Below are 6000 nucleotides of genomic sequence, written 5' to 3'. Positions count from 1 at the left end.
CTGCTCTCTTTGCTTTCTATCTCTGGCCATGAGTGCAAGTCCAGCCAGCATGTGAAGGGTTACAGCTGTAGTCATTTTCCCTGGCTTGGACTTGGCCCAGAGGTTTAATAAAGGGAATTAATGGAGTGCACTATCTGTCAGATTCCTAAACACAGCTGGAGCGGATGTCCATCGCCCCCAAGCTGCCCAAAAAACGTACTATCCTCCTTCAACAACATCCACGTTCCCCCTTCCCCTCACATTACCCCCTGAGTGCTGACTCTGTGAAAGAGCCCCAGCTGATTGTGAAAGCTGTTTATGTATCATCACTGACCGTAATTACACAATGTGGGATAACAAACAGGGAGCTGCTGTGTGTGTGTTACCATGGAGTGAACTTTTTGGTCATGGTCAACAGCTGCTGTGATAGCATACAGGGATACAAGTGATCTGTGTAAATATGGCTTAACTAATAATACATGCTGTGTACTCACAAGCATGTGCCTGGCCTTGTAGCACTTAAAACAAATGCCCCCAGCAAGGACAATGCTTTACAAAACCTACAGTACACACACACACCCACTCATTCAGTTCAAGACTTCACATTTGATTAGACACTCTTGACATGTGAAAAGGAAGTGAATAGTGTGCTTGATGTTTGACTTGAGTAGGCTTATGTCAAACACTGAAAGGGTTTTAGGAATACTTTCATCATAAATTCTGCCCTTGGATGAGCCTTTAAGTTTATCTTCTCTTCATTATACTTCAAGCCAGCCTTTTTGCAAAGTTCAATTCAAGCTGCTTCTTACATGAATGGGTTTTTGTCAGCAGAAAAAACAAACTGGAAACAGAGGGGGAGCAGGGTAAAGGGGGACAGTAACACAATCCCCAAAAACAAACCTTATCTGCTCTAACTACATTTGACAGGGTTCTTATAGAGAGACCCAGGGGATTCAACATTTTAGAGGTCACTAATAAATGGCAGGTGGTGTCAGAAATCATTCAGCAAAGGTTTATCTTTATCCAAGTGACTGCGACACCACCGTATTGTCACCAAGTGTTCAGGCAGTGGGGTATGGATGTCTATGTCTGAGAAAATGCACATGGCAAGGGTTCCAAAAGCAACACAGAAGGTTCAGAATTCACCTCAAAGTGTTCTCCAGCCTCCCAAGGACATCCAGCTGACAAACTGGGTCAAGGTTTATCCTGGTTAAGACACAATTTTCAGGGGTCACTATAGATCAAGCTGAGTGACTTAACAGAGCGAAAGAGGAAGGTTTTACAGAGTCCAGGTGTGACTTCACCAAGATTACATTTAACAGTCTTCTGTCAGGTCAAAAAAAGGATAACTCTGAATGACTGTCAGCTGTCTCACATTCTGTGGTGGACCGGCTGACTTTGTGATGAATTTCAGAATCAAGCCTCTGGCTTGATCATTTGCATCATCAGTTATCCAGAATACATGCCAAAGTGGGCAAACTTGTTTCAAAATAAAAAACTAAATGCTTTAAAAAGATAGTTTGCTATTTTGGAAAATACATATTCACTTTCTAGCCACAAGTCTGTACACTACATGTGAAACTACCACCAGCATATGGTTAGCCTAACGTAGCACAAAGACTATAAACACAGGAAACAGATCTGTCTGAAGACTTTAAACAAGTTAACTCTGAAATGTAAAAATGTCAAAAACTGAAGGGGAAAACAGGAAGAAGTGACTGGACTCTTGCTGTCACTGTGAAGTGAAGACTCTACTGTCACTAAATTGACTTGAAAATTACTGAGCAACATATAGTATAGTAATTTAGATGAAAACATTAAAGCATACAGAGTGACTGACACTTGTTGTTGCAGGCTTTAAAGCTTCTTTATTCTTGGTGTGGTGCATACTGTGCTTGACAAAATGGAATGAAAAATACTTGGGTCACACTGCATCAACCTGATCACAAAGGGTACAGTATAGTATGTGAATAATTTGGCATAAAGCCATTGGGACTGGTAGTTATGGGAACTGACAGCCATGTGAGCTGGTGACTGAGAGATGGCTGTTACTGTATGAGCTGGGTGATGTTGAGACCAATGACTGTTGTTGGCTAAAATTATTAACAAAGTCATACTTTAAGGTTGATTCTAACATTTGACGAATTAAGAACTTAATTAGTAGAAGATTAACATTATGCCTGTTGATTAGTCAACCTGTGTGTTTACTTCGTTTGCGTATGATAATTCTATCATAGTTAAGATTTAGTTTATAGCACACATAAGTTTACCTACTTTAATCTTACAGTTATGTTTATGTAGTTACATGTCACCTTATGTGTTCACTGAATCACTGGTCAGTATTTACTGTGTCAGTCAACTGGAGCACTGTTTAACATCAAGGGGGGACTGGTTCACTAAAACACTGAATCTCATTAGGTTTACAGCTTTGACAAGGAGGGTCCACAGATACTTTATTATCACCACCTGGCTGAAGAGGCCAGGGAATTTGGAGTCACTGGGACACCAAAGGTAATAAACAAGAGATTAGATCTAAAAGTCAGGAAGAAGAAGACAACTTCAAAGGCAGGGCAATATACAGACACACACAGACAAGACAGTTTAATTAGCCAAATGGAAAGCCATGTTTCATATAGTGTAATTAGTTAGTTGGAAACAAAGAAAGAAGTGAGTGTAGGAATTTAGGCAGAGTAGGATTTCCTCCTTTCTGCTCCATCCCATTGGAGCAGAAAGGATGTAGGAGGAGGACGGATGGATAGATGGACCAATAGAACAGCATGAGAGGACTGGACCAGCCTACAATGGCACATTTGAAATTGTATAAAATCAACTGAATGGAGGAGGACAGGGTTCCCTCTCGTCCTGAAGACAAGTTGAACGGTTTTGCTGTTGAGGTCAGGGCTTCAGATAGAGACGGAAGCCAGAGCTCTGTAAACTGCTTTATTCGATGGTCTGTTTAGTTATGATAATAAATGTTTGAAAATTGATATTCGATCCCGATTATTCTTCATAAAAGAACACGCAGGACAGTGAAAGTTCGACACTGTATATACAATGGATACTGTATGGAATCACCACTTCCCTCCACTATGCAAAGGTGAAGCCAAAATGTCTTGAATACAATAGCTGCTATCTTGATTTTTTGAAACCAGATTCTGCGCAGTAGTGACCAAAAGTGGAGTGACAGCATCAGACCGCCAATCAAAGCTGTCAAATCAACTGAAATACACCACATTTAGATCATCGAATAAAGTTATTAAAAACAAACTTACAGAAAAAAGACCACTTGTAATATCTGTCAAAGACCACAGAAGTGATCTTTGGGAAAAATGTATTTGATCTGTACTTCAAGTTTTTATTTTGGTTCATGTCCCATCTACTAACATGGATTTTTGACCTATAGTGCAACCAGCCACCAGGGGGCGACCACGTCGCCAGGGCTTCACTTTTGGGAGCTGTCATGGCATCCGTATTTTCTACAGTTGATGGTTGAGACACATGCAACCAAGACTTGCTTAAGGGACAGTACACTGCAGCTACTTGTGTCCTTGAGCAATGTGCAAATTATCAAGTCAATGTTCAATAACAGTATTCTATGTAAATTATCCAGGGAACTAAGCACTTGCAAAAAGATGTTATTATTCCAAGACTGAAAATCATAATAGAAGTAAACAGAACACCGCTGGGTTATATGACTGATATTAATAAGAATATCATTTTTATTTATTTATGTTCACTAAAACGGTTTCACTGTTATGCATCCAGACAAATCTCACAGGTACAACAAAAACGACAACCACCTGCCCTCAATGGAGGACCTGTACACTTCATGGGTCAAGAGGAAGGCAAAGAAGCCCTCACACCCTGGTCACAAACAGTTTGAAGTCCTCCCCTCTGGACGGCGCAACAGGTCACTGTACGCCAAAATAACCAGACACAAGGACAGTTTCTTCCCCCAGCCATCACACTGATGAACAGCTAATCCATGCTTGTATGACAGGACACAGTAATCACCCCAGTGCAATAAATCGTAAATATAACCAGTCTATATATCAATCTGAAGCTCTTCTGCCACAATGTATAAACAGATCATTTATTTTTCTCCATATTCTCTATCTCATCTGACTTCACCTATTTCCTATACAGTATATTCTAATATGTTTGTGCCTTAGAAAAGCACATTTGAATACTTGGCATACTTGGCAAATAAAGCTGATTCTGAAGAGTTCAGTAAGTAATTTTGCTAACTTTGCTTAAAATTATTCATTTCAACATTATTTCATATCATCATTGTACGATATCACCAAAGGTGAGTGAATAATTGTACTGAATTATTGCTCTATACTCTGTTATTGAGATTTATTGGTGAATATGCAATGTCTGAATTAATTTAAGTGATCATACTGTATAAGATATACAGTATTTAGTGAAGTGATCAATTTGGTAGTAAATACTAAGGGAGGCTACTGTTAGGTAATTTCTTAGTTAGATAGATATTGATTAGAGATCTGTTGTATTAGAAAATGTTAGTGTAGCCAGGATGTCTAGCTCAGGCTGTTAAATGCTCAGTTCATTGTCATGAGTTCTGCAGGCTCCATCTAGGCCAAGGTCAACTAGATTGCAGAGTCTGCAGGCAAGATGAATATTGTTAGTAGTATGATATGTTCAGCCGTAATCTTAATCATAATATCTTCCGAGGCTTACTGTTCGGACATGTCCCTGAATGTCCTGTATGTTTTTAGATACACACCACTAATCAACAGCCACACACTTTAATTTTCTCCATGTTTTGACTACTGCTCTGGTCAGCTGCCAAGCTGGCATATCAGGTGACGTCACGGTTTGACGTGGCCTGTGTAGGATGGGGCTAGCCCAACCAAGTGATTAAATTGTATAGGCTATTAGGTTCGGGGCTTTTTTCATCTTCCTGGCTGCCTGCGGGCAGTACTGGAGGTGGAAGATGCCTGGAAGTGTGGTGTTAATTTTGCCTGTGATCCTTTGAATAAAGCAGCACGGTTATATTTTTTATATATCCAAGTGGTCTGCGTCGTCTCTCAGAGTTCCTGGTTGAAAGAACTGGATAATATCTTTCACTACGCGCTGGTAAAACGGCTGGCTTAAGTGTTAGCTCCACACAGATAGCACAGCCTAGTAAGTATACTTGGCTCTAGCACAGTATTTAGCACACCACATCAACATCACGTAACAATAAAGCTGCAAAACATATCACAGTAAGGAGAAGACAGGAACTTTCACTGGAAGAGACCACAACAGGAGTTATACTGTAGTTGAAAATGAGACACTACTGGAGAAAATATTCAGCTGTGTTAACAGTGAGAATTTCTTTGCTCTTTTAAACCCAAAATCTGTTGATCCTGTGTTACCTTTCCACTCCACTCTTGAAATTGCTACTTATTAGTGGGAGCATCAAATATCAGTAAAATTTTATTTTATGATTAGAACCTTTTTGCACCTAAAAATAGCAACAAAATAAATATGCTATATATATCTGCCAAGCTAATTAAGTTTTATTTATAGCCTTGGTTTAAAAATAAGTTCTAAGAGTAAGGCAAGCAAAAGGAGTTCAGTGGATTTAAGCAATAGAATGAGTGCAGTGTTATCACCAATGGCTGCTTTGTGCACCATGAAAAGTGAGCTTTTTCTTCGACAGTCTCCAGAAGGAGGAGACCAGTCACCTTCACAATTTTCCTCTAAAATAGCAGCCACTACACAGAATGGCAACCACACAGGGCCATGAAGGGTGACGCCGGTCCCTGTAAGCACAGGGGGCCTGAGTCTACCTGAACAGACTATAAGGAAACCCTTCATGAAGTCACCCTCCCATATTTTACTTACACTTACAAACACATACTGTATACACAAGCATATGCATCCAAACACGCGCGCACACAACATAGTACTTACTGTAATCTGTAAACTATACTTCTACAGCCACTAAAGAAAAATGCCTGCTATAAAATATGCGCGTAGGCCAAGTTACATTAATTCAGTTTGGAGTCA

General features: G+C 39.9%; 1 protein-coding gene across 2 annotated transcripts in view; it reads right to left on the bottom strand.

Moving 5' to 3' along the window:
• crocc2 (ciliary rootlet coiled-coil, rootletin family member 2) overlaps window positions 1-6000 on the bottom strand; it is a 42655-nt gene that overhangs the window by 33943 nt on the left and 2712 nt on the right. The window lies entirely within an intron of this gene.

This window comes from Monopterus albus, unplaced genomic scaffold (assembly GCF_001952655.1).
Source record: "Monopterus albus unplaced genomic scaffold, M_albus_1.0 scaffold103.1, whole genome shotgun sequence".
Taxonomy (NCBI): Eukaryota; Metazoa; Chordata; class Actinopteri; order Synbranchiformes; family Synbranchidae; genus Monopterus; species Monopterus albus.
This window is presented reverse-complemented; position numbering and strand designations above follow the sequence as displayed.